Here is an 18,894-nt window from a genome sequence, read left to right on the forward strand (position 1 = left end):
CAAAAGAAATGAGACTGGAAATATTGGCTACATATTGAAACATAATGTAAAAATTCTACTCAAAGCTAAGATGTTTCTCATAAGTACCACAGTCTTACAATACAGGACATCCTGGTACTCACACACCTTTCAAAACATCAAAAATAACTGAAAAAAATCATCTACTGAACATTTTGCCTTATAATTATTATACATTATTTTTCAAATTTCTTCAGACCATCACCCCCCCCCCAAAAAATTGCTTATATCTTCAGCCAAAAGGGAAAATTTCATAAAATATCCAATGTAGTAATAATAGAGGACGCGTGGTCTGGCAGGAGCAAATAAAATTATAAAATAACAATGTTTCCAAAAATTGAAACTTCCTGGAAAATGATTCCTGTCCCTTGTATAACTCCAAGTTCAAAGAAAAAAAAATAATAAGCAAAAAAAAGTGATACATTTAAAAACAGAACGATGGGACTAGAGATAAAATAATCTGTAAGAAGGTTTTTTTTTAATCTATAAATTAGTTAGTCATTAGGCCCGCACATGGCTTGGCCACTCTCTTCAACACCAAGTCTCTGACCCCTGACACATCCCCAGCCCCCCAAACACTCAGCGACCCCATCCTGCATGCTCACCTGGGGGCTCTTGAAGAAAGGGGCTCTGCTCCTGTGTCCTCACTTCGATCACACCACTGCAAAATAATTTCTCGTTCAAAACAATTTGGGTTCAGTGCCTGCTTTGTACCAGATATTGTTCTTAGCTCTGGAGACCAGAGCAACGAATGAAGAGGGTGCATCTCATTTGTGTCACACACAGGGTATTTGATCTGTGTTTCTGTGGGTAGTTAAAAATGCGATGGTCAAGAGTGCATCGAACTAATTAGACAGTAATAAGCACAAAAGTTCAATACATGGAAAAACCCAAATAGTCATCGGCAGGAAAATGGATGAATAAATTACCGTATTTTCAATGAAACACCAGTTGCAGTGAATGTCAATGAACCCCAGCCAACCACAGTACTGTAAAGGAATTTTTCACCGTATAAAACTGGGTCGGGGAGTTAAGTCCCAGAAGATTCCATAGTGCCTAACACCCTTCTGATGAAGTGAAAATACACATTTTTATTACACAGTGAACCCAAGACTCAGCATGCCGGTTACTCTGGTGGGAGTTGCAGGGGAACAGAATAGAGGAGAGATGGTATATTTAGCTGTAAGTTACTGTCAAGGATTCTCTTTTTGGGTTCGGTGGTAATTTCAGGATGCAAAATAAGGGAGAGAAAAAGAGGGAGAGAGAGAAGACGAAGGGGAAAAAATTACAGACGAGAAAACCTCCTTTCTTTTCTTCCTGAAAAAAAAAAAATTCAGTCCAAAATCCTAGAGGCAGGGCTGATGAAGGTAGGTGTCCCCAGAGGCGTGGAGGGACAGTGGCCCAGGAGGGGACTCAGAGAGTCAAGAAGAGGGCATGTGAGCTGGCCTTGAGATGAGTTAAGGCCGTGGGACCCAAGGCCACGATCAGAGCATGTTTGTAGTAATGCAGGAAGTAATTGCTCCATGCATGGGTCAATTATATAAGATTTAGAACAAAGAAAATAGAAGTACGCATGTGCTAGAGATATTCTGTAAGCCTAATGAACAAAGAAACTCAGACCGCGCATGTGCTGACAGAAAACAGATAAAAGCAGGACAGGTGCATCATAGGCACGCACCTCCCTGTGGCAATAAAGTGTTGTTAACCCCATGGTGTCTCCGGCGGAAGTCTGTCCGGCGGTTTGGCAACTCCTCGTGCATTTTTTCATTTGGGCCGCTCACCTCCTAGAACCCCACATCAGCCTCCCTCGGCTGACAGGGCATATCCATGGGTGGGCACCATGGGTTGAATGCGTGTGTCCCCCACCCCTGATTCGTACATTGAAGCCCCGACCTCCAGTCTGCCTGCATAGGGGGCTAAGACTCTAAGCTCATAAGGGTAGGACCCTGATCCAATAGGATTAGTGTCCATCTCAAAAGACTTGCAAACTTGTGAAGGTCATACATCAAGGAAAGAGTGAGGCACAGCTCCAGATCGAAGAGGACTAAAGGATACGACCATCCATTCAGCACAGGACCTTGGGTTTGACCCTTTTGTTGTAAAAGACATTATTTGGACCATTGGCAAAACCTGGTTGGGGTCAGAGGAAACAGATGCACAGTGTGTATAACTCATTTAGACGGTCACGTGGGAGAACATCTTTGCTTGTAGGAAATACACAGCATTCGGAAGTTGTGGGCTTCAGGGAAAACATTATTTGTCCTGAGCTTGAAACTTTGGGGCAAACTTGAAATTGTTTCAGAGTAAAGAGATTTCTAAAAAGAAAGAGAAAGGAAGAAATTAAGGCAAGTGCAAACCGAGATATGAAATTGCAGCAAAACAAACAAGCAAGCAAAAAACACCATAGTTGGAGAGAAATGCGGAATCAGGGAATAATTCTCTTAAGGTGAAGTGGTGGGTCCACCCAATGTGTTTGTAGGGTTCTGGGAGTGATGCAGCAGAGAAGAAAAATGTATCATTGAGTAAAGTGGCACCTTGGACAGATGAGAAATGTGGGGGTCCGGCAGGAGACGCAGGAGTTACCATCATTTAGGGGCAGAGAAAATTAATCCACTGAAAGAGAAGACAAAAATCTACCCGTCTGGAGGCAGGTAAGTTTGTAGATGTGATTGTGGAAGCATTTCTTTGTTTCACTATTTCATCCGTGACGTATCCACCTGTCGGGCAAGGGGGAAGGTAAAAGAAGTCGATTGTGATGTGGATAACGGAACAGAAGCTGGAGAAGAGGAGATGGTGAAGAGATACTGAGGGCCGGGCACCGAGAAAAGGTGATTAGGTTAGCGGATTGGTGGTTTTGATGGGAGAACAGATGGTGGGGGGTTAGGGGTCAATATTCAAAGAGTGGGGCGTTTGGAAAGTAAGATACTCATCTTACTGAGCTGTCTCTCATGGTGACGTCAGAAATAACATGGCTCAGTGGTCTCAGGACTGGATGCACTGGTGTCAGAGACGATGTGGATGGATAGGAATAAAAGCATGTCTAGAACTGTATCAGACCCGGGGCTGTGGGGGTGGCAGCTCTTAGACACATCGCTGAGGAAGAGAATCAAGGCACCCCCACTTTTTGATATTCATGGCTTTTGGTGACATGCACGTATAAGGGATTTAACAATCATAAAATGAGTAGATTTTAAATCGCAGCATTTAAAAAACTTCTATAATATGATGGGAATATATTCCACTGTGTTGCTATTCTTAAATATCTGTCCTGGCTAGAAGTGGGTTTTTATCTTGCTGGGAAAACTCGGTGTCTTGCCCGATGGCTGCTGAAAACAGGTAAACAAAAATGGGGAAACGTACTCATTTTGATCATTTTGAGTCGTTTAAAAATATATTTGTTTATCCAAACGTAGAAAGAGTTCATCATTGCAGAAATACATGGGGATTTTTGTGACATGTGAGTTCCCAAAGTTAATGTGGATTCTATGATAAATAGGAATGTGGTTGAGGAAATATCGCGGATCACGTTCTGACATAGTTTTGCCTTTATTGGAGAACGCAAGTCACCAATGGGGGACTTTTCTGGTCTGTGAAGTTAAGCACAAAGGGAAGGAGAGATGATTGTTTATGAGAATTGCTGGGACCATATGTAAGTGGCTTAAAAACATGAGAGTTTCACCTACTATGTCAAAATAATTAAATCACAGAACATTAGAGGTGAAATATGCACATTTTAATGAGTTTTAGAGTGCCTGTTTACTCCAGACCCATCTCTAATTTATTCTCAAAAGTTCTTTCTTCTTTTCTCTTAGTCACGTTTCATTAAATCTACTTCGCATTTTTCCGTCTTGTCTTTTATTTACTGAGCTGAAATAAACTTTTTTGCAATTTCCGTTTGCGGCGTTATCCTTTAGAATGTCAGCGCAAGGAGATGTAAAAGCTACTTTTCTAGGTCATTATTTTTCCAAATTACATTTACAACTTTTTAAGTCCAGCGTTTGTAGAGTCATAAGGTAGACAAGCTGTTAGGGAGATGAAGGCAGTCCCGGGAACCTGAGTGGAGGCTTCCATGTTTAGGGCCCATCAAAATCATCTTGGAGACAGAGGCTGAAAATAAGAGCCTGGCAATCGATACGATATCCTCTAAAATTGAAAATTTTAACTCGATAAACTTAAAGAATGGCCCAACCCAAGCAATAAATTCCTAGTTTCTTAAAATAGAAACATGCATTGGTTTTTAAAATAAATTTATGATTGCAATTCATCAGTTTTGACAAGTGTGGACCCGTTTAACCAACACCATGGGCATTTTTATCACCCCCCAAAGATTCATCATTTTTCAGTCAGTCCCCGTCCTCACACCACAGAAAAGCATCGTTGGCTGCAATCATCATAGATTAGCTTTTCCCGTACCTGAATTGCCCATAAGCAGAATCACTCATTATTAAGCTATGATGTCTAATTTCTTTTGCTGAACGTTACAGCAACACGGTTCATGCTGTTTTGTGTAGCATATGTTTTCTCTTTTTTTATGGTGCGATTTTCCATTGCATGAATATACCGCAATGTATTTACCCCCAACTCTACGTGAATGGACACTGGATTTTTTTATTATTATTATTACTATTTGGAGCTTAGAAATAAAGCTGCTAAGAGCATTCTAATTCAAGCCATTTGACAGACATATTGGATGCACACCAAGGAATCAAAAAAAAAAAAAATCAGAAAATAAGTGTATATGTAGCTTCAGCGATCCTGAAAACCATTTCAACTTGCTTGTTCCGTTTCATTCTCCTACAAACAGGAGGTAAGAATTCCCATTGCTCTATATCATAGCCAATGCGTGGTGTTGTCACGGCTTAATTTAATTTAAATCATCCTGGTGAGATTGTATTTCCCTGATGGCAGCCATCAGTCCTAGAATAAGCAAGTAAAATTCTACCTCAGGCACAAAATTTAGGAGGGAAGATGCCTAAAAGGTCACTAATAAAGATACATAATATTTTAGTGCAATAATTTAAAAAAATAAATATTAGTGAGAAAAATCCATTGGAACAGAATATCACAATGTTAAGTAAATATGTGCCATGCTGACAAGGATAGGGGAAAAGCCTTTATGTTTTCCCATTTAGCATCATGTTAGCTGGAGATCTTTGGTAGGAAAGTCTGCTAATCAAATGAGATCAATTTCCTTCTATTCCTAGATTTCATGCATCGATTGAAATAATCATGCTTTTTTTTCTTGGATATTAATTGATATTAAAATTTTAAACCAAACATTCACCACTAATAAACCCAACGTCACTGTGGTATGCAAATGTATTTATACATTACTGAGCTCACTTTGCAAACATTTGTATAGAAATTTTATCCCTATGTTTCTGAGGGTGATTTTCCTGTTTTGTCAGGTTTTGATACCAAGTTTAACCTCACAAAATGAGATGGAGGTGTTCCTATTGTTTTTCTATTGTCTGGAGGAAATTATGTAAAATTAGTGTTATTTTTTTTCCGTAATGTCAGGAGAAATTCACCAATGAAGACATCTGGACACAAAAGTGTCTTTAAAATCAATTTATAGGTTTAGTACCGTCAGAATGTCTACTTCTCCTTGTATTGGTTTTGATAAAATACATTCTCAAGGAGTTCTCCAGTTCGTCTATGCTGTTAAATTTATTTGCACATAACTGTTTATAATATCCTATTAGTCCTTTGTCTGTAGGGTTTGTAGTGATGTCTCTGTTTCATTTCTAACATATTTGCTTTCCTGTGTTTTTCCTCTACCAGTCTTGCAATGGATTTATTAATTTTACTAATCTTTTTTTTTTCAAAAACTGAGGTTTAGCTATTTAGTATTTTAGTTGAGTATGTCTCCTTTCTACTTTATTGATTTTTTTCTCATCTCTCTATATTTTATTCCAGTTTGATGACTTAGTCTGCTGGCTTTTACTAGCTTCTTGGGATGAAAGCTTACATCATGGGTTTTCAACATTTTTTTTTCTTTTCTCTTATATGCATTTAAAGCCATAAGCTTCCTTTCAATCATCGCTTCAGCTGTACCCCACAAATTCAATACGCCTTGTTTTTGTTTCATCTTTTATTTGAAAATATTTCAAATTTTTATCGTGATGGCTTCAGTACAGTACAGGTTATTCGAGAGTTTGCTGTTAATTTTCAACCCTCCAGGGATTTTCTAATTATTCTTCTGCTGTTGATTTCTGGTTTAATTCCACCGTAATCTGAGAATATAGTCTTTATTATTTCATTCCTTCAAAATGTATTAGGGCTCAGTTTACGGCTCTCCAAACAATTTTTTTTGTTTGTTTTTGGTAAAGAATCAGTATATTTATGTGTGTTTGAAAAGGACATGAATGCTGCATTTGTAGGAAGCGGTATTCTGCGTAGATTGCTGACCAACGTGTTAACTCTGTTATTCCAATCTTCTGTATTTTCATTGATTTTGAGATTGCTTGTTCTGGCATTGAGAGACTGAGTTAAAAATCTCCAGCTACAATGATCAATTTATCTATTTCTCCTTTTTTCTCTCATAGTTTCGTTTCATGCATTTTGATATTATTAAATGCATACGAATTTATGATTTCATTTCTTCTTGTTAAATTTTACCATTATAAATCTCCCTTCTCATTTCCGGAAGTACTTCTTACTATAATGTCCCAATTTTCCGGTAGTATTATAGCCAATATATTTAAGTACCTGTGAGCCTCTGGTTACAACGTATTTACCAATTGATAACTGTATGACCTTGTTTAACACGTGTTTCTGTTTAAAGCCCCCCCCCCTTTTTTTAATATATATTGTTGATGGATTAACCTTGACCTCGTGGCCAATGACACTATAACACGCGTCCAAAGGAAGTAATCTAACACATTCAGTTTCTCTTAATAGCCTTCTTGCTATTAGGAACACTGGGACGTCAGTTCAGTACTATTTGGGGGGTGCCATTTAAACACGAAAGTTCACCCCCCAAAAAACCCACCAAAATGCAAAAAAAAAAAGTGATGCTGAATAGACTGCAAGAAAGGACACCTGTTGACAGTGTGAGAGCTGAAACAAGAAGGTAGAATGTCACCCTCTTTTTTTTTTTAACATTTTTTATTGATTTATAATCATTTTACAATGTTGTGTCAAATTCCAGTGTAGAGCACAATTTTTCAGTTGTATATGAACATACATATATTCATTGTCACGTTTTTTTCTCTGTGAGCTGCCACAAGATCTTGTGTATATTTCCCTGTGCTCTACAGTAAAATCTTGTTTATCTGTTCTACAATTTTGAAATCCCAGTCTATCTCACTAAGTTAACAATTTCTCCCCTTAAAATTCTACCCCTCCACTCGCTTTCATAAAGTTTTACTTTTGATAACTTCTTTATTTGAATGTTCTATTTATTTATTTTTGATTGTCTTGATTAGTAAGAAAAACATCTAAGTTGAGAAAATGTTTCTAAGTACAGCTTTAGAAAATTCCATGTGTTGCTGCATAAAATATTCTTGCTATTACGCGTCTGTGTATTTAAAGAAATATTTAAACAAGTACCTTACATCTTTTGGATCATTTAGTAACTACTGATTATTTGCTAATCTTACTCAATGTGTCAGATTCTTTATACATTCATACATTTCATGTTACTTAACACTCTCCAAAATCCTAAAATTTTTTTTAAAAATTCCAAAAATAACAGAATCTAAAATCTTGCCCAAATGTGACAAATTCATGGAGAACTCCAATGGTATATGTTCAAGTTGTACAATTTTTGTAACCCTCAGCATTTCTTACAATATTTTCTATATTTAAAAAAAAATCAAGTAAGTGAAGGTCCATAAACACACTAAAACCTCACTCATTCACAAAATAATAAAATACTAATGGGAATTTTTGCTTTTAAAAAAATTCCAATTTCACTGTCATATTCTTATCGCATTCATGCATTCTTCAACACATTTAGAAGTGTTTCTTGACCATTATTGGCAAGATCACAGTTTTCCAAGGAAAACAAAGAAAACATAATAAATTGCACAGTGTCTTCCAGTTGTTAGCTCTCTATGAAGACCACTGAAGTATTCCTTTCAAGGTATTTAAATTTTTTCATATTTAAGTCATCCTACAACTGTTAGCAAAGTCCCCACAATGACTTTTATAGTACTCCGTCTCCGTCCCAAAGAAACAATTGGAAAAACTTCATCGACTTCATTTCACACAAAAACAACCAAATTTAAATGAGTTACTTCCAACCCAATGAAAGGAAAATTAATCTAAAAGTTGAAAAAAAGAGTCAAAGTGAATCATGATATTAATACCAATTTTTAATAGAAATTCATCAATGATAGGATATTATCAATAATATGTAATAGTTGGAATCAAAAGAATACACATTTTAAATATTGCCAATGAAGAGATACGTGAAATAGTTGCCTCTCTATGTGTGCATTTTAAGTCTATTCTGGGTTCTCCTATAGTCTTGTCTGTCCATCCCTCACTTCCATTCATTCAACCCATCATGTTGAGTGTCTACTGTAGCCATTGAGTTAGGTGCTGTGAATACAGTGGTTTATGAAAGAGATGTGGTCCATCCTTCTTGGGCCTCACAGTCCAGTGGGAAAGAAAGGCACTTTATCAACTGAATAAACAATTACTTATCTGGCTTCATGATATCCTGTGAAAATGCATAGGACCCAGATTGCTTATAGCAAGAGGTGGGAACTGAATTCTCACATCGCTCAGTCCCAAGTGTCTGTAAAGGAAGCAGTAACACAACTGTGGGGCAGCTATGTGTGTATAGATTTCCCTGCAAACAAATTGAATCAACAGGAAAACTACCCCCCCACCAAACAATGGGGACAATTATAGGGAAATTTGGTTAAAAAACTACAAAGATAACCTCAAAAGTCAAACTCATAAAAGGATATATACCTTGAGAGATACACCACAGACAATATGCAATTTTTAGGTACTTATACTCCGTGCATGCAAATTAAATTACAAATTAAAGATACGTGTGTAACATATATAAAAACTACATTATAAGATAATAGTGTAAGATGAAAAAGGGAGCAGGCTGTGAAAAGCACAAGGTGGTCACATCAAAGAAGAGATGAAGATCACACTTTTGGGGGAACTGAATTAGTCATTGTTAAGTGGGTCTTAAGAAGCTATTCAAAAATGCAGCAGAAAAAAATCAGAATGGACTATAATGAAAGAAGAGATAATATATACAAAAGAAAGAGTGATAAATTGTACCAAGGGGACAGATCGAATGGATCTGAATTCATAATCAAAGTTATAAATGAAAGAAAAAGACTTTTAAGTAGAAGGACCCATCAAATTCAAGACAAGAAAATAGTCCAAAAAATTGCTAGTGGTTATATTCATTTTTGTGTCTGTCAGTGATTCCCTGAATTTTTACAATGGATATATAATTTTTTAAAGTTATTTAAATTATTTTTTTTATTTTAGAACAGATTCAGATTTACAGAAAGATTGAAAGATAGTACAGAGAACTTTATCGTTCATCCCGCAGTTATTAGCATCTTAAATTTTTATGGTATATTTCATCCAAACAAAAACAAATGCTGATAAACTATGATTACCTAAAGTCAATCGTTTATTCCGATTCCCTTAGTTTTTAACCTAACATTCTGCTCCTCTTCCAGGATTCCGTTCAGGTTGCAACAATACATTTAGTCATCATTTGCCCTTAGATTTCTCTTGCCTGTAACAGTTTCTCAGAATTTCCTTATTTTTGACAGCCTTGACAGTTTTGAAGCATGATGGTCAGTTGTTTTGTAAAATAATCCTCGACTGATATTTATCTGATGACTTTTGTCATGATTAGACTTAGGTTATGGGTTTTGGGGGGAGGTAGACGCCAGACGCAAAATGCCATTTTCATTGCACCAAACCAAGGGTATAAATAAACATAAATTCAGGTACATTTATTTTGTATTTTGGGTTATAATACAATACTACTTCACTCAACTGTTGCTCAAATCATTCCAACTTTGACACTGACAATTCTTTCCCTTGGCCCCTGGGTCCCTTTGACATGTCCCCATCGTTGCTCGTTGCTGGTTTGAGCACATCCTTACTCTCTGGCCCTACAAGATGACTTAAGGGCATCCTGTGTATTTCCAGCCACACTTCCAGAATCAGCCATTTCTCCAAGGATCTCTGATGACTTTTTTGGAGAATGGTGTTGGAAGCCAAGTTCTGACAGGTCGGTGGGCTCATTGCTACTGCATCTAGGCATTCTCAGCTGACAATCCCAGAAATATAAATATGTACCAACCACGCATGTGCACATATATATTTTTTTCTGTGGGTGACCAGTTGCATCTATATTATGTTAAAATGAGTTCCCACTGATGTCTTCAAATCTAACCCATGTCTGCACAGTCATTCCAGCCTCCTCTCCTTTCTTGCCTGTAACCTCCCACTCCAACGGTGACAAACTGGGCTCCCAACCACCGGCCACCCATTCACATTAACTCCAGTGTACCTGTGCAGTGGCGTGAGAATGGTTAACTCACACCCTCATGGAAAACAACTCGATCAACTAGGGCACAGGGCTTACGCACGTTTCCTCCTCCCTTTAGACTTCCCTGCAGGATCCATTCCATTGCAAACTTACTGAGATCCGCACGCTTCCCCCACTAAGTTCAGCAAGTTTGTCTCACACAGTAGTGATAGAGTTAGGTCCCTTTGTGATATTTTGCATTCCCTCCTGGAATCCCCAAATTTCAAATTAATTTTTTAAATGCGCATATTGCTGAGGTTCAGTCTGTGAGCTGTAAAGTTCTCTGAGTTTTCAAAAATACATGATATTTTATATTACTAATTATTGTAGGATTTTATCTTCTAGTCAAAGGGGTCATAATTGGCATGATGACCTTTTGCAAAAGAATTATTAAACACTTTAGCAATGAGATGCTTCTTTTGGAATCTCAACCTGGGCATAGTGGAAACAAAGAACCTTTTTTACTCCATGTCAGATCCTTCCACTCTAAGAATTCTTCGTTGTCCCTGCTCAGCTTGAAGAAGTTACAGAAATCAGATCTTTGCCCCTTTTCCATAGAAATGGAAGGAAAATCTGACAGTGGGGACTGTCAGTGAGGCAGAGAGATTGTAACTAGGGACTGTCAACTTTCTGGATTTCTCCTTGTTTCTTTCTTTTCAGGACTAACTAGCCAGAGACTGATGACTTAAATAATGTTCCAGCCACAAGCAAGACTTGATGGCTGCTTGGAATCATGTGACCAACACAGTCATCTCTGAAAACAGAAGATCGCCGTCTCTCCAGAACAGAACCCTTTCCTCTTTTCCCGATAGAGTCTCTGAGCCAAACCTGGGGAGCTGGGAGTTGGTTCTTTGCAACATGAGTCCACCTTCTCCCCTGGACTGCCGGCTTCCTCAGTAAAGCTATCTTTCTTTTTGTCCAACACTTGTCTCTCAATATTAGATTCTTGAGTGATAAGCAGCTGACCGTGAGTTCAGTTAACAATTACACTGGATTAAGTAGTGAATATTTTAAGTATATTTTCAGTGATGTTTTGCATGTGCAAATGAGTAAGTTGGTTGCATTGGAGCTGGCTGCACTGATAAAAGCTCTCGTGCCTAAAATCGCCCTCTCCCCAGAACAGAACCCTTTCCTCTTTTCTGCTGCCTGGAAAGCACATGTGGCCATCCTGAACCAAGAGGGCAAAGGCACACTCTGCTTCTCTGAGGCTTTCAAGAGTAGAACGTCAGATGAGCTCTGAACCAGTGATGTCCTCTGACCTTGTTACATGACAGAGAGATGAGGTTCAATCTCGCTGACAGTTATTGTTATTTGGGAGTGTCCATCACTGCGAGCAGAACTTAACTCTTACTGACAAACCTGTCCTCTTTATAGTTAAATAGCCTTAAATGCTTCAATCCTGCAGGTAAGTTTGTGTGTCTGGTGACCGAAAGTTGGGTGAGCTTTTCTTCTGATAGCTTCTATGTAATTCTCGGCGTGAGAATAGAGTATTTGCACGTCGGAAAAGGGGGGCTCTGAGGTTGAAGGCTGAGGAACCTGGAAAAAGTTTCAAATAAACCAACTAGGAAAATAATAGACTTGTTCATTACTCCAATGAAAATAACAGAGTTACAGGTTTCGCTGAGGGCTGGTTTGAGGCTGGTGAAAATGAATGTTTAATGATGTAAGATTAACGGCAGTGGTTTTGAATTTCTTGTTAAATTTTCATTAAGGAAAACTTCAGAAAACATAAATGTTCAAGTCGATAATAGCACGCTGAGAATATTCATATAACCAGCTCCCAGATCAGAAAAAAATAGATACGGCCAGTACACTTTGAGAGTTTTCCTGCAAGTTCAGTAACGACTTCTGTCACGATAGTAGACCGACATCTGGGGGGTTTCTGGATAATTTTATTGAGTAGCTAAAATACAGTATATATTCTTCTGTCTGGCTTCTTGTGCTCAATATGCTTGTGTTGTACCAATTTTCTTATCTACAGCTGTAATTGTTCATTTTCTTTGGTGTTTCATGTGTGAACACAGCACAATTTATTTATCGACTGTAGACAGTCATCTGGTTTACCTCCAGTTTTGCGTTACTCAAAGTAGGGTTAATTTAAATATACCATACAAGTGGGGTTTTTTTTAGAATATATATATATACATACACACATACATTCCTGTTCTAATGTACACCCTCATTAGAAGAGCTAAAATTAAAAATTAAGGGGGGAGGATAGAGTTTAAGTGGTAGAATGAATGCTTAGCATGCACAAGGTCCTGGGTTCAATCCCCAGTGCTTCCTCTAAAGATAAATAATTCTAATTGTCTCCCCCCTGCCAAAATAAAAATACTATAATAATAAATAAATAAAATTAAAAATTAATATTCCCACACGTTGACCTGCATATAAAGCAATTTTGGAAAGTTCGTGCTGTTACATAGAAGTAGCAATCAAGTTGGAACCACCATTTTTGAACACAGTTTGATATATACTAAGAAACTTGTGGACGTGTATTTACAGTAGCACGTCTTTTAATCACTCAAAACTAGAAATAAACCAGGTGTCTCTCTACGGTAGACTAGGTCCTCTATTTCAATCTCCTTTGTCCATTTGTAATCACACTAATGTGACAATATCTTATAAATTCTTTACATTGTCTTGGCATATCTAGTAGACCAAGTCTTCATTCCTCTCTTTTTTTTCTTAATCTTTCCTATTTTTATGCTCAAAAAATTTCCAAAAGAAATTTCAAATTCACTTGTCCCTGACCATAAATAATTCTTGAGGTCTTGGTTGGAACTGCATAGATACATACATTCATTTGTCTTCTGATCAGTAAAGGTGCAAATACCCTCATTCTACTTAGATCCCTTATGTCTCCCAAAACGTTTACAGTTTTCTGCATAAAGACTCTTGACATTTTTCATTAGACTTATTCCTGGGCATTTGACAACTTTATTCCATCGTAAATTCTCTCTGTGTATTTTTTATAATTTAAATAGTCTGAGCTTTGTTGCTAGAATATGGCAACACAATTGATTTGATACATTGATCTCTTGTCCAGCAATTTTTTTCAGAACGTTCTCATAAATTTTGACAATTTATCTTTAGATTTGTACATTTTACATATATTTATATACTTTTACATGATTATAATTTTATATAATCATCTCAACTACAAATGTTGACAATTTGTTTCCACCTTTTTTATTCTCACATATTTTATTAATTTTTCTTAGTTTAACTCATTAGCTAGTTCCTCCACCACAATGTTAAATGGCAGTAAAGATTGTGGACACTTTTGTCTGAATCACAGACCCACTTAAGGTACACATTAAGATTTTTCTATTAAATGTAATATTTACTATTGATACATAATAGACCACCTTTGTAAGACTGAAGATGTTCCATTATGTTCCTTGTGAGCAAAGGGATTTTTTTTACAGTAATTGTAAATGGATACTTTATCTTACGATATTTTTATTAGTTTATCAAAATGGTTCACTAAAGGAAATGCAAGATTTAAGAGGCCAGCATTAGAAGTTCCAGGTGACTTTAAGAATTGGGTTGGCTCAGAGAATAAAACTGGGATTTAAAGATGGCTTACGTTTAACAAAGTCAAAAATGACAAATTTCCTTAGTGTAATGTGGAGGAAGGTTGCTCATGTGCAGAAACAGAAATGCTGCCTGTGTTTTTATATGAAACTCAACCTCCCCACTATTCTCAAGGATATTTAATTTATTTTATTATATTTTTCTCTCAAAGATCAGTCCTTTATTCCTCCAGATTACAGCTCACCACAAAACCCTTTGATTGTAGAAGTCCTGGGGGCCCCTTGAAAGAAGCTCTGTGACACTCGGAAGCCTTGGGTCCTAAAATGCCACCGTAGTTCACCAGCCTGGAGGCTTACTGAAATCACATCACAAACGGAATACTGGCTCTGGGACCAGTATTTGGAAAGCATCGTCCGACTGATGGTTGACGTAACTAAAGGAAGAGGTCAGCTTATAGGTTAGAGGCTAAGAGATGAAGTGCTGAATTCTCAATAAATGAAGCGGACCACCTGTAAATAAGAAAGAGACGTTCTAGATCGATTGACACGCGCTTCCAAGGGGCACAGTCATGTTCAAGGTGGAGAAATCAGATTGGAAAGTTCTGATCTTTAGTTATTTGAAGTGTGGCAGCCAAAATGACCTCCACGGGTGAGCAAGGCTTCTGGGGATGTGGTGTCATTTGGAGGGAAACAGGCTTAAAGGGACCAAACGCGGGCGAGAGAAAATTGGTGGAGAGACCGAAGATGTAGGGAAGTTTGTGAACCTTAAAAGAGAGACTTTTAAGGCACAGGGGAGAAAAGCAATGGAGAATGTCAGCAAGGGGATGGAATGAGGGCCCCATGGAGGAAGCTGGACTCATCTTCCGTGGGGAACAGGTGGATACAGCACGCTGGATACAGTGAGGTCATCTGGCCAAAAGAGTCCTGGAGGATGAGTGATAGTTGGCATTTTTTTCTTTAACCTTATGTTTATTAATCTTTCTCCCGATCCTTCCAACCCCTGAATTTCACTGCTGCAGAGACACACACACACACACACACATGCATGAATCTCTACTCTCAACACAGAGTAGCGCACACACCTTTCATGACTAGTAACCCAGCCCTGCAAATACAGAACACATCTCAGAAAAAATTCTAAAGACCTTCATCTTTTCCCTCTCTCCTTCTGAAACTGCAAAGCATTTTTCCAAAACAGTTTCCTGTATTCATATTTCCTTCCACCTAAAGCCTTTGTCACAATTACCAAGGCTAATGGATGACTCAGCCCGGCCATCGGGGGCTCCTCCCACAGGGCCCATGGGTCTCTCCAAAGAGACGGCGAGATGATGCTCGCTCTCTAAATTTAGAACACTCTGACTTGGGATCAAAATATTCTTTTCCTCCAGCCTCAAATAACCTCGCTGCTAAATCCGGCCATTTACAGCAGCCTTACTTAGCCTTCTGTCGCGTACCTTACAGGTTGCCCAGTCATGGTCCTGAACTCGGCACAGATCTAAGGGCTTCGTACCCCTTTTTAACTAGGATGGGCGTATCATTTCTCATCCAGAGGGAGCTGCTTTTGAGAGCACAAGTGTGCGCTGTTCACAATTATGGTGAGACAGCTGATGGGAACCAGGACCATCCCAGTGTGGTCACTGTATTTTTGACCAACATCCGACCTCCGAGATGCTTCATTAAAAGATGGGGGATTGAGGTGGGAAGGCACCAAGGTCTTATGATGACAGAGGTCCCTTATCTAAGTCGCTGGACCCTTCCTTCTAGAACCAGACTGATTCCAACTAAGTTCATTGCCATAAAGAATCATTAACAGTCATTTATGAACATTCCTGGTTTGGTTGGATGGGACCCCCCCCCTACATACTGGACTCAAACCAAAGGCCGTTCCCTAATGTGACTCTTTGCTTTGACTAGGCTACACCAAGTTTAGAACTCGGGGCTGTTGCCTTGGCTCCTTCTCATGAACATAACCTCAAGGCCCTAGTGAATTTTTTTCCTCAGTCTTGATGTTTTCAACCAACTCCAGTTTTTCCCCTAAAAAAACCACTCTAAGATTGAACAAGGCTTCCCTTTTCATTCAGTCTGAATTCTAGAAAAAGGCTCATGAGTCAGAAATCAGGACAACTGACAATAAAATCAGAGTTAACTTTTATTGAGCACTTACTGTATACACGACATGGTCCTCACAAGGTATGAAATAGGAACTGTTAATTATAGGGAACCTGGGTGACATCTGGGGAGCGTAAGTCACTTGCTCAAAAACATGGGATAAATACTGAAGGGAAACTTGAACTCAGGCTGTGAAACTCAATAATTGGGAAACATGTGCACTTAAAAATGGAAGGCTAGTTAAATGTTTAGAAATTGCATTTGTCTCTTGAACGATTTTCAACAGTATTATTATAAGTTATTATTTCCTTTCCCTCAGACTGTAAATATAGGCAAAGAATCACGGACAGGCTTGGAAATTATAGACTTTACCAAAAGCTGCTGTTTTTTCTTGTGTTTTGGTTTTCTTTCCACAAATAATTATCTGTTGAACAAAAATAAATGTAGAAGGTAGTTATTCATGTCTAATCAAACCCACAGAGTTTTTAGTGAAAAGAAGCATATGTTAAAATTAATAAATATCATAAATGCTGCGTTTTAACTGCAGCATAATTTTGAAGTAGGAAGAAATATTCTGGAGATACAGAGATTCAGCTACGAGATGCTCAGTTTTCCTTACTTCCTGGCTTCTACTCAAGGATAAACAAAATATTCATGTTAACGTTTTTGCTAATGAAGAAATTAACAGACACAACTTACATTTGATTATGGGCCCATTTTAAACTCCCATAAAAAAATGGATATAAGGGTCTATGAATTGGGGGAGCAGCAAGATAGAGGTAAAGGATTAGATGAACTGATATCAATAAAATAAATAAGCTACAAGAATATATCGTACAACACGGCGAATACAGCTCACATTTTATAACAACTATAAATGCAGCATAATCTTTAAAGATTGTGAACTGTTGCACACCTGTAACTTATATAATATTGTGCACCAACTATGTCTCAATTAAAAAAAAAAAAATGGTCCATGAACTTTGTAGAGCCAAGCAGATCGTGGTGTTAACTTTTACAGAAACTGTGATGTTTCCCTTCGCTGTTTCCAGAGGTCACCTTTTGTCCGGATATTAGTTTTAAAATGACATAACATGACCTCATGAATCACTTGAGTTCTAACTTCGTGAACTTCCATTACCAAGTTACACAGAGCCGCACAGAATGTAAGTTCGATTTAAGCAATTTACATTTTAGCCACATATCAAAAGAAAAGCCGAAGGGAGAAGTGCTGGGTGGAATTTTAACATGAACAGCAGTCATCTCATGGGCAGTTGAGAGTCCATTTGGGACACCTGACTATTTAGAATGGTTGATTTCTTCCCGTAACCACCAGTATCCTCTCTCTCTCTCTGAATTGTTTGTAAAACAGAAGATACAAGACAAGAAGAAGGAGATTCAAAGAAATTCTCAGAGTCTGAAAAATTCAACGCTTGTTTGCCAGGGTCTAAGAAAGAGTTTGGGTGCAATTAATTTTGTTTTTAACGGTCCCTTTTTCCATCTAAATAGTAGAACCAAGAGCATCAACAACGAGGATTTGTTTGTTTGCCTTAAAATATTTAATCCTCTACCCTTTGCTTTAAGCATTTTGGATCTTGGAACCTGAAGGAATAAGGTCTTGATTTGTTTTTGTGACACAAGTGTCTGTCACGCCAGCCACAAGACCTCGTAAGTCGCATAAGTAGTTGGGGTTAATTGCTTCCTAAGCTCCATTCTGGTTCTGAAATTCACTCATTTTATGAAGACACGCTGGAGACATGCATGGAAAGCACCTTTTTCATGCTGCTGCTTCGGTCATTATTGTGTGTCCTCGAGTCTGTCAATCTTTGGAAAAGAGACAACCGAGAGGATACTGGTAAATCCAGCATCACCAACACATAGATAATTCAGCAGAAAACAAATTTTAAAAGCTCATCTCTGTTTTGATATGAGTTCGTGGCCTTCTCCTAGACACTTACTCCCTTTATTTTTCCCAAGTGAGAAAAAAATAACACAGGCATGAGGTTACAAATGAAAATTCTCCTCAGTACACTGAAATATTCGCTCCTGTTCAGTTTTGAGCTTCTCCAAAGAGCGTGTTCAAGACCACAGCGGGACACACTTCTAGGTGCAGGAACGGAAGAGCGGGCTCAGCTCCGTAACCCAGTGGGATGCCTGCCAGAGAGGTGAAGAAACCAAGTTCCCTGTTCCATAGACGGCTTTATTTTAAAGGCTGCTTCTAAATAAAATACCTAATTTTGTGTCTTCCAAACATTCAGAAACTGAAAAATGTTTGCATTGGGCATTTAAGGAAAAAATGTAGTATGGAAAGTAATTCTACCATGAGTCTACGGGAGTGAGATGCTGTGGCTCTCTGTTACATCCAAGATGCAAAAATGCCTCAAAGTCTTCTTAGGAGAAAGACATTATATAGCTTATGATCACAGAACCTGAGGCAACCCCCTCTCCTGTTAGCTCTTGGCCAGACCAGTGGCTCTGAAAGCCTTTGTAAAATAAAAAGCTTACAGACATTAAAAGGGAGCAGTGTTACCACTCCTGGGCATACACCCAGAAGGAACCCTACTTCAAAAAGACACCTGCACCCCAATGTTCACAGAAGCACTATTTACAATAGCCCAGACATGGAAACAGTCTAAATATCCATCAACAGATGACTGGATAAAGAAGAGGTGGTATATTTATACAATGGAATACTAC

Source organism: Camelus bactrianus, chromosome 36 (genome assembly GCF_048773025.1).
Source record: "Camelus bactrianus isolate YW-2024 breed Bactrian camel chromosome 36, ASM4877302v1, whole genome shotgun sequence".
NCBI classification, from domain to species: Eukaryota; Metazoa; Chordata; class Mammalia; order Artiodactyla; family Camelidae; genus Camelus; species Camelus bactrianus.